Raw genomic sequence first — 11,890 nt, forward strand, 5'->3', positions numbered from 1 at the left:
ACTTCCTACAGCTGTGTAGATGTTTTTGTAGTGTCTCGCGTAGGCTACAGCGTTGCAGTGAGCAACACTGGTTTGAAACCACAGGTAATGATAATTTCACCCACAAATCATTTACTTCTAATGTAGTGTCATAATAAATCCTTCAACGAAAATGTATTTGTGAGGAATGTTTATTTTAACGATTGAAAACAGATGCATCATAGACCACTGTAGTATGTGTTGCCCGGGCAACAGAGGCTAATGTCATGATGCTAATGCTTCAGTGAAATACTAGACTACCGTTTCCAAAAGTAGATGTGGGCCTACTTCCTTAATAATATCAGCTAATATTGTACATTACATTTCATAATTGTGTTTCACATCACAAAGTAAAATGAGTAAATAGTTATCACCCTGGCCTCTTTGCTTGTGGCGTTCCTGCAGCTGCCTTGCAGTAAAGCTATAGTTAGCCTAGCTATCCCCCAAGTTAACAGATGCGAAACGAATGTTCTGCTACAGGTAGTCATGCGTGTTTTCGTGACGTTAGTGACGTAGTGACGTTAGTAACGTCAGTGACTGTGGCTAGCAAATTAGCCACCGTTAGCTTCACTTTTCACCACAAAAACGCAATTTCTACTTAAACCATGCAACGGAACGTAAATAAAAATACAACCAACGCAATCGCTTCCAAGACGAACCTTTTGACACCGCCGTTGTGTATGTAGTCCAAATATTGACTGATCCTTAGGGGGGCAAAAATAAATAATAACTAGAAAAGGCTGTTCCTGCGAAACAGCAGTGAGAATGCTGAAAACCTGAATGGGGATAGCTGACCATGCTAAAAAAGCTGAAAATAGTGAAAATTTAGTAGAAAGTTATAAGCTGAAGCTTCAAAGCAACCGAAAGGTATTTTTGAAAGGGGCTGGAGCAGCATTCCAACAATGATTTGAAAGGATTTACCATTACTTTTAAAGGGAGAATAATTTGCACAAAAACCTTAATATTTTAAAAAGTATAAAAGTGAGAAATGAGAAAATACCCGCAAGCTGAAATGAATTTCAAAAATGTGTGAGTCACACAAAAGAGGCAGTGTGGAAGCTGAACTGCATCATCTTAACAAAGCTAAGAGCTAAAATAGCCTACAATGTGGGAGAAGCTGAAAGCTGAACTGTTAAACAGAAGAAGAAGTAGGCTAGCTAGTCGTAACAAGAATATTATCGTTTTAACAGATTAAATTATAGTTGGGATAGTATTAGCAGTAGCAAATGTAGCCTATGCGTTTACTCGGCTTTCTTAGTTGGATTCAATGTGTTGATGGAATGAAACATACAGCAGTAGGGCCGATACAGGAAGACACGGCGACACTTTGTTGCAGAAGGATGATGGTGCAAGTTTTGTCCGTGGAGCATACAACGATTAACCCTTGTGTTATCTTCGGGTCATTCTGACCCATCAGTCATTGTGACCCACCTTCGTATTGCGACAGATTTACCGCATACAAAGACAAAGTGAAGCATATTCTTTTAACCGTTGGGCTGTCTCAGACCCCCCACATTGCAAAGGTTAAAATAAAATTATTTTAATTTGTTTTTGTATTGGGTAAAATTGGGTAAACACAACGATGGTTCGTTATGAACCTTTGGGTCATGTGACCCGAAGGCAGCACGAGGGTTAATAAAAAAGAATCATGTAGACGTGTTTGTTAAAATGTAAGCCTATTTTTTTATGTTCTCAGGTTACATGACTGTAAATATTATTTACTCTTAGCGACACAAGAGGGCGCAAGAGCACACAATAATTAATGTGATGAATGTTCATGTATTGTATTGTGACCTAATGGACTTCCCGTACATGGACATTTTTATGCGTAACGTCTTTACTTTAAAAAAGTTAGTTCGCGATCAACCCAACTGGCAGATGGCCACATTTCATTGTTCTGAAATAAATGTCCTATAATGAGAGAAGTCGTCAGCCTCCTTCATACGCATCGTCAGCAGCACCACTCTGCTGATAAAATTCAACAGTGTTTATTGAGTAATCGCATAACTAATTACACATGTAAACGGAGTAATCGTATTATTGGCAGAAACCGACAATTGCTAGTAATCGTGTTTCTCATGGTCAAGTAAACGTACCAATCACCTGTGTGAGAGACTGAGTGGTGCTTGTCTGTCGTTACGGTGATGGTGCAGCTATGATTGCTAATGCGCTGAGGGCAGAGAATAAGAGAAATGTAGCTAGAATCCACACCTCAAACAAGATAACCTAGACGCAAAACTGTACGTCCAATCCAAAATATAAGGATATTTTCCGAGACCCAAGACTCTGCCGAAACCAGAGATATTCTTTATATATCTGTGCAGTCAGAAATACGACTCTACCTGCAGTTTCAAAAACGTGTTCCTTTTGCTTTCCTGGTGCTTGTTTGTTTGGTTGCCACGGTGATGGCGCAGCTGTGATAGCTAACGAGCTAGGCAGAGAGAAAAACGAACATTTACCTAGCATCCACACCTCAAACAAGTTGACCTAGACGCAAAACTATACGTCCAATCCAAAATATAAGGATATTTTCCGAGACCCAAGACTCTGCCGAAACCAGAGATGTCCTTTATATGTCTGTGCGGTCAGAAATACGACTCTATCGGCAGTTTCAAAATATTGTTCCTTCTTGCTTTCTCTGACTGATTTTACTCACCTCTCCATTGAAGTTAGTGAGAGAATTTGAAAGGCTGCTCTCGCTTCAAGGCTCATAGCTGAAAATCTGTAAATGTGAGCTCTTTAGTAGTTACATTGGCTGAAAGAGGACAATGTTTCCTACATTTTAAGGTATAACTTGTTTCTGTAAGTTAAACTATATGAACGTTAGAGGAATTTGTTTGACAAATTAATTGAATATCAGAAAAAGAGCAGCAAGCAGAGTGACTCTGCTTGCTGCTCATTCATAAAAATCAAGAAGGAGCAAACATTTTAATGTATTTCAAACTGTCATAATTCAAAATCGGCTGAACATTTGAAAAAGCTGAATCATTTGGGAATAGCTGAATGTCTTGTGAACATTTTAAAGGTTGAATGGTGTCTCTAGCTGAAAGTAAGCTGAAGTAGTTATGTTTGAAAGAGGAGGAAGCTTTTTAATGATTTGAAAGGATTTACCATTACTTTTAATGGGAGAATAATTTGCACAAAAACCTTAATGTCTTAAAAAGTATAAAAGTGAGAAATACCAAAAGTCATAGCCATCATCTCCTGAAGGAGCTGAACGTTTTGATACAAAAGTTGTAGGAATCGGTTAAAGTATGCAGAACGAGTTAAAGGCCAAAAAACGGCGGAAGAACTAAGAAGTTGAAAAACAATAGTGAGAATGCTGAACAGCATTCTCACAACTAGAAACGGCTGTTCCTGCGAAACAGCAGTGAGAATGCTGAAAACCTGAATGGGGATAGCTGACCATGCTAAAAAAGCGGAAGATTTTGAACATTTAGTAGAAAGTTATAAGCTGAAGCACCTGAAAGGTATTTTTGAAAGGGGCTGGAGCTGGACGAAGGTATAAAACTACAGAAAAGAGAAGAAAATTTAAAAAAGAGAAATAATTCTGAAGATTTTGAAAATGTAGCAGAAAATTATTTGCTGGAGTTTCAAAAGGCCTGAAATGTTAGAAAGGACCTGCAGCAAGATGAAGGCAGAAAAGAGAAGAAAATGCAAAAGTATGGCAGTTGGAAGGTACTGCTGTGAAAGGTATTTTTGAAAGGACCTGGAGCAAGATGAAGGCAGAACACAGAAGAAAAGAAGAAAAGAAGAAAAATGCAAAACAATAAGGGCAAAAATTCAGAAAGATGAGCTGCAGGAAAATGTGAAAATTTAGCAGAAAACCAGTTGCTGAAGTCTGGGTTGAACGAATTTGAAGGTAAAAGGACAACACTGGAATGACTTGAACTTGCTGGAAAAACGTAGCAACCGTTGGTCATTGGCAACAGACTGGCAACATTTCTAACCTAGAATCTAGGTTTCAGGTTCAAGGTGGAGGAGAAACTAATCATGTGTGCCTGCACACCCAGCCCTGTTCAGACACTTAATTTAAGATGACATAAAATAAACTTTTAAATTCAATCACGTCACATTACGTGACTTTGTTGGTTGTGCAACTGCAAAAGCTACTTGAACTCAGATTAAAATGCTGCTGCAAAAAAAGCTGAACTACAGTATTGTGGGTATTAAATAAGATCATGCTACATCTAACCAGCGGATCATTTCTTGCAAGTGTGTCAAAGTGGTATTTGTACAGACTGTATTAACACCGTAGGCGTGAACAATGCATGCATCGTCATAGTCTCCATCTGACTTTAGCCGAAGCGAAGCTAGAGAGAGGATGCATTGGGAGATTTCCTATAGTAAGCTAGATACTGCTTCAAATTGAAAACGGAGAATATATTTGAGTAAAGACAAGTTACTTAACATCTGTGTTCAATATCGTCAATTAAAAGTAAAAACTTTCCAGTTACGAAGCGTTTGTTCGTAGGATTAACGCCAGCTGCAGCAAACACTTACAGTGCGTTCACACTGCAGCGGAGCGGGCGGCGCGCGGCGTCAGCTTCCAATTCATTTTCAATGAAACCAGGCGTTGACGCTCGCGTAGGGCATTGTGGGAAGGCGAGCGGAGCAGAGCGTTCCAAGTTGGATTTTCTCAACTTTATGTAAATGAGGAGCGTGAAAACGCTAGCGTTGGCCAATCGGATTGGTTTCTTGTTTCTTGTAACGTAGCAACTGTTCGTCATGGTAAACATTTCTAGGTTTGACAATTTCAAGATGGAGGAGAAACTTTTCGTATGTGTCTGCACACCCAGTTCTGTTCAGAACAAAGTTACTAATGTGACGAGCCTGAATTTAAAGAATACATTAAACTAATAATGCATGGTGCATGGTTGCCGATGTCGTCATTGTTCCTAGTGTGTTTTTATAGCCTACTTTTAAATTTAGTCGTCACATTACGTGACTGTTCTGTGCCACTGCTAGCTCGCTAGCCCAGCCTACAAACGACTGGTTGAGTGACCGGTGGCGTAACATGTATTCTACTGTAATCTTGCACTAGTAAAATCTTGCACTTACATAAATGTTGTGTAAAAGTGGTATTTTGATCGATATTGTGAGTACATGAACCCAAATCTGCACGCTTGGCCATGACTACAACAGTGACCTTAGAGAACTACAACTCTGTATTAACTTGTCTAACACGCCCCACAGTACACCCGTGCGTGGTGTACTGTGGGAAGGCAAGCGATGCAGAGCGTTAAAAAACGCTGCAGCGGAGCGGGCGGCGCGGGGCGTCGGCTTCCAATTCATTTTCAATGAAACCAGGCGTTGACGCTCGCGTAGGGCATTGTGGGAAGGCGAGCGGAGCGGAGCGTTGCAAGTTGGATTTTCTCAACTTTATGTAAATGAGGAGCGTGAAAACGCTAGCGTTGGCCAATCGGATTGGTTTCTTGTTTCTTGTAACGTGTTCGTCATGGTAAACATTTATAGGTTTGACAATCTCAAGATGGAGGAGAAACTTTTCGTATGTGTCTGCACACCCAGTTCTGTTCAGAACAAAGTTACTAATGTGACGAGCCTGAATTTAAAGAATACTATTCTGTATATATAGTGTATCCACTATATGCTTCAAATTGAAAACGGAGAATATATGAGTAAAGACAAGTTACTTAACATCTGTGTTCAATATCGTCAATTAAAAGTAAAAACTTTCCAGTTACGAAGCGTTTGTTCGTAGGATTAACGCCAGCTGCAGCAAACACTTAACGTCACTGTGTCCAATCCCGACCGCTGTAAACTACTATTGTCCAAACCCGAACGGGGTTTGGACACTCAAGTTTCCGGTCTTTTGCCAGCATTTTCTTTTGCTATTGCCAGCAAAGTGTAAGTAGTATTATTTTAGGCATACCAAACAATCTACGTGTAAAATTTCATGAACATATATGGACGTTTACATGTCTAAATAATATAGGAAAGTTACTTGGCCGAAAGACCACTCGGCGACACTCGGGCGACGATCTTTACTCTGACAAGTGTGTCTGTGTTGTCATCGTACTGCTACTATGGGTTAGCATATGAGTGTATTTCAATAATAGCTTAACACTACTTTGTCTTGCCAATGAAAATACACGATCATGTGTGACGTGATCTGTAGTCGAGGGGAGGAAGGGATGGGGACTAGCAAACTTTGAGAAGAGTTCAACAAAACATCCAGCAGGTGGTATACAGTCAAATTGAGATTTTATTGCATAGTTTGGAGATGTTGAAGAGTGATATCTTATTGTGGAGGACATAACTACGTCCCCGGATATGTTGACAGCATTGATGGTCAGTTTGGTGACCCTGGATCAAGTTAATATCCTCAGAAAAACAGCAGCGGCCAGTGTTTAGAAGTGGGGTCGGGTTTGGACAAGGGTAGCGCACGGTTAATTTACCGGCGCCAGCGTCTTTTGACCGGCTCTAGTAAAGGCTAAGCTAACTAAATTTTTAAACAATATTTAGCTCGAAAGGTAAGAAGTTAAAGCTTAACGTGAAATCAGTAAATCAGCTGAAAACGTGATACGATTATTTTTATCAATATTTGAAGTGGCATTTTATCAGAATGTTAGCTAAAAACCGGTCGGGATTGGACCAGCCCCGGGGTTGGCTCTTCGTGACGGTCAGCTATGACAGTCTTGAGCGTCGATTTTTGCAAATTTCTGTGAAACTTGCTAAAATAAAAACGATCTAGCTAGATTATGTACACTTTAAGCTCAATGTACATACCTTGTTTGGCCAATTTGGTCGATTGTGGAAAAGAGGTCGAACCGTTTTTAGTTATGGAGAGCCATCGCGCTAGCTCGACTATAGGAGAGAACAGAAATGTAGCTAGAATCCACACCTCAAACAAGATAACCTAGACGCAAAACTGTACGTCCAATCCAAAATATAAGGATATTTTCCGAGACCCAAGACTCTGCCGAAACCAGAGATATTCTTTATATGTCTGTGCAGTCAGAAATACGACTCTACCTGCAGTTTCAAAAACGTGTTCCTTCTGCTTTCCTGGTGCGTGTTTGTTTGGTTGCCGGCGATGGCGCAGCTGTGATAGCTAACGAGCTAGGCAGAGAGAAACTAACATTTACCTAGCATCCACACCTCAAACAAGTTGACCTAGACGCAAAACTACACGTCCAATCAATAAAATGAGGATATTTTCCGAGACCCAAGACTCTGCCGAAACTAGAGATGTCCTTTATATGTCTGTGCGGTCAGAAATATGTCTCTACCGGCAGTTTCGAAATCGTCTTCCTTCCTGCTTTCTCTGGCGGATTTTACCCACCTCTCCATTGAAGTTAGTGAGAGAATTTGAAAGGCTGCTCTCGCTTCAAGGCTCATAGCTGAAAATCTGTAAATGTGAGCTCTTTAGTAGTTACATTGGCTGAAAGAGGACAATCTTTCCTACATTTTAAGGTATAACTTGTTTCTGTAAGTTAAACTATATGAACGTTAGAGGAATTTGTTTGACAAATTAGTTGAATATCAGAAAAAGAGCAGCCAGCAGTGTGCCACTCTGCTTGCTGCTCATTCATAAAAATCAAGAAGGAGCAAACATTTTAATGTATTTCAAACTGTCATAATTCAAAATTGGCTGAACGTTTGAAAAAGCTGAATCATTTGGGAATAGCTGAATGTCTTGTGAACATTTTAAAGGTTGAATGGTGTCTCTAGCTGAAAGTAAGCTGAAGTAGTTACGTTTGAAAGAGGAGGAAGCAAAGGATTTACCATTACTTTTAATGGGAGAATAATTTGCACAAAAACCTTAATGTCTTAAAAAGTATAAAAGTGAGAAATACCAAAAGTCATAGCCATCATCTCCTGAAGGAGCTGAACGTTTTGATACAAAAGTTGTAGGAATCGGTTAAAGTATGCAGAACGAGTTAAAGGCCAAAAAACGGCGGAAGAACTAAGAAGTTGAAAAACAATAGTGAGAATGCTGAACAGCATTCTCACAATAATAATAAAGAGAAACAGGAAAATAGTGAGAATGCTGTTAAGCATTCTCACAATAACTAGAAAAGGCTGTTCCTGCGAAACAGCAGTGAGAATGCTGAAAACCTGAATGGGGATAGCTGACCATGCTAAAAAAGCTGAAAAGTTAAAATTTAGTAGAAACTTATGAGCTGAAGCTTCAAAGCAACCGAAAGGTATTTTTGAAAGGGGCTGGAGCAGCATTCCAACAATGATTTGAAAGGATTTACCATTACTTTTAAAGGGAGAATAATTTGCACAAAAACCTTAATATTTTAAAAAGTATAAAAGTGAGAAATGAGAAAATACCCGCAAGCTGAAATGAATTTCAAAAATGTGTGAGTCACACAAAAGAGGCAGTGTGGAAGCTGAACTGCATCATCTTAACAAAGCTAAGAGCTAAAATAGCCTACAATGTGGGAGAAGCTGAAAGCTGAACTGTTAAACAGAAGAAGAAGTAGGCTAGCTAGTCGTAACAAGAATATTATCGTTTTAACAGATTAAATTATAGTTGGGATAGTATTAGCAGTAGCAAATGTAGCCTATGCGTTTACTCGGCTTTCTTAGTTGGATTCAATGTGTTGATGGAATGAAACATACAGCAGTAGGGCCGATACAGGAAGACACGGCGACACTTTGTTGCAGAAGGATGATGGTGCAAGTTTTGTCCGTGGAGCATACAACGATTAACCCTTGTGTTATCTTCGGGTCATTCTGACCCATCAGTCATTGTGACCCACCTTCGTATTGCGACAGATTTACCGCATACAAAGACAAAGTGAAGCATATTCTTTTAACCGTTGGGCTGTCTCAGACCCCCCACATTGCAAAGGTTAAAATAAAATTATTTTAATTTGTTTTTGTATTGGGTAAAATTGGGTAAACACAACGATGGTTCGTTATGAACCTTTGGGTCATGTGACCCGAAGGCAGCACGAGGGTTAATAAAAAAGAATCATGTAGACGTGTTTGTTAAAATGTAAGCCTATTTTTTTATGTTCTCAGGTTACATGACTGTAAATATTATTTACTCTTAGCGACACAAGAGGGCGCAAGAGCACACAATAATTAATGTGATGAATGTTCATGTATTGTATTGTGACCTAATGGACTTCCCGTACATGGACATTTTTATGCGTAACGTCTTTACTTTAAAAAAGTTAGTTCGCGATCAACCCAACTGGCAGATGGCCACATTTCATTGTTCTGAAATAAATGTCCTATAATGAGAGAAGTCGTCAGCCTCCTTCATACGCATCGTCAGCAGCACCACTCTGCTGATAAAATTCAACAGTGTTTATTGAGTAATCGCATAACTAATTACACATGTAAACGGAGTAATCGTATTATTGGCAGAAACCGACAATTGCTAGTAATCGTGTTTCTCATGGTCAAGTAAACGTACCAATCACCTGTGTGAGAGACTGAGTGGTGCTTGTCTGTCGTTACGGTGATGGTGCAGCTATGATTGCTAATGCGCTGAGGGCAGAGAATAAGAGAAATGTAGCTAGAATCCACACCTCAAACAAGATAACCTAGACGCAAAACTGTACGTCCAATCCAAAATATAAGGATATTTTCCGAGACCCAAGACTCTGCCGAAACCAGAGATATTCTTTATATATCTGTGCAGTCAGAAATACGACTCTACCTGCAGTTTCAAAAACGTGTTCCTTTTGCTTTCCTGGTGCTTGTTTGTTTGGTTGCCACGGTGATGGCGCAGCTGTGATAGCTAACGAGCTAGGCAGAGAGAAAAACGAACATTTACCTAGCATCCACACCTCAAACAAGTTGACCTAGACGCAAAACTATACGTCCAATCCAAAATATAAGGATATTTTCCGAGACCCAAGACTCTGCCGAAACCAGAGATGTCCTTTATATGTCTGTGCGGTCAGAAATACGACTCTATCGGCAGTTTCAAAATATTGTTCCTTCTTGCTTTCTCTGACTGATTTTACTCACCTCTCCATTGAAGTTAGTGAGAGAATTTGAAAGGCTGCTCTCGCTTCAAGGCTCATAGCTGAAAATCTGTAAATGTGAGCTCTTTAGTAGTTACATTGGCTGAAAGAGGACAATGTTTCCTACATTTTAAGGTATAACTTGTTTCTGTAAGTTAAACTATATGAACGTTAGAGGAATTTGTTTGACAAATTAATTGAATATCAGAAAAAGAGCAGCAAGCAGAGTGACTCTGCTTGCTGCTCATTCATAAAAATCAAGAAGGAGCAAACATTTTAATGTATTTCAAACTGTCATAATTCAAAATCGGCTGAACATTTGAAAAAGCTGAATCATTTGGGAATAGCTGAATGTCTTGTGAACATTTTAAAGGTTGAATGGTGTCTCTAGCTGAAAGTAAGCTGAAGTAGTTATGTTTGAAAGAGGAGGAAGCTTTTTAATGATTTGAAAGGATTTACCATTACTTTTAATGGGAGAATAATTTGCACAAAAACCTTAATGTCTTAAAAAGTATAAAAGTGAGAAATACCAAAAGTCATAGCCATCATCTCCTGAAGGAGCTGAACGTTTTGATACAAAAGTTGTAGGAATCGGTTAAAGTATGCAGAACGAGTTAAAGGCCAAAAAACGGCGGAAGAACTAAGAAGTTGAAAAACAATAGTGAGAATGCTGAACAGCATTCTCACAACTAGAAACGGCTGTTCCTGCGAAACAGCAGTGAGAATGCTGAAAACCTGAATGGGGATAGCTGACCATGCTAAAAAAGCGGAAGATTTTGAACATTTAGTAGAAAGTTATAAGCTGAAGCACCTGAAAGGTATTTTTGAAAGGGGCTGGAGCTGGACGAAGGTATAAAACTACAGAAAAGAGAAGAAAATTTAAAAAAGAGAAATAATTCTGAAGATTTTGAAAATGTAGCAGAAAATTATTTGCTGGAGTTTCAAAAGGCCTGAAATGTTAGAAAGGACCTGCAGCAAGATGAAGGCAGAAAAGAGAAGAAAATGCAAAAGTATGGCAGTTGGAAGGTACTGCTGTGAAAGGTATTTTTGAAAGGACCTGGAGCAAGATGAAGGCAGAACACAGAAGAAAAGAAGAAAAGAAGAAAAATGCAAAACAATAAGGGCAAAAATTCAGAAAGATGAGCTGCAGGAAAATGTGAAAATTTAGCAGAAAACCAGTTGCTGAAGTCTGGGTTGAACGAATTTGAAGGTAAAAGGACAACACTGGAATGACTTGAACTTGCTGGAAAAACGTAGCAACCGTTGGTCATTGGCAACAGACTGGCAACATTTCTAACCTAGAATCTAGGTTTCAGGTTCAAGGTGGAGGAGAAACTAATCATGTGTGCCTGCACACCCAGCCCTGTTCAGACACTTAATTTAAGATGACATAAAATAAACTTTTAAATTCAATCACGTCACATTACGTGACTTTGTTGGTTGTGCAACTGCAAAAGCTACTTGAACTCAGATTAAAATGCTGCTGCAAAAAAAGCTGAACTACAGTATTGTGGGTATTAAATAAGATCATGCTACATCTAACCAGCGGATCATTTCTTGCAAGTGTGTCAAAGTGGTATTTGTACAGACTGTATTAACACCGTAGGCGTGAACAATGCATGCATCGTCATAGTCTCCATCTGACTTTAGCCGAAGCGAAGCTAGAGAGAGGATGCATTGGGAGATTTCCTATAGTAAGCTAGATACTGCTTCAAATTGAAAACGGAGAATATATTTGAGTAAAGACAAGTTACTTAACATCTGTGTTCAATATCGTCAATTAAAAGTAAAAACTTTCCAGTTACGAAGCGTTTGTTCGTAGGATTAACGCCAGCTGCAGCAAACACTTACAGTGCGTTCACACTGCAGCGGAGCGGGCGGCGCGCGGCGTCAGCTTCCAATTCATTTTCAATGAA

Source organism: Osmerus eperlanus, chromosome 3 (genome assembly GCF_963692335.1).
Source record: "Osmerus eperlanus chromosome 3, fOsmEpe2.1, whole genome shotgun sequence".
Classification (NCBI taxonomy): domain Eukaryota; kingdom Metazoa; phylum Chordata; class Actinopteri; order Osmeriformes; family Osmeridae; genus Osmerus; species Osmerus eperlanus.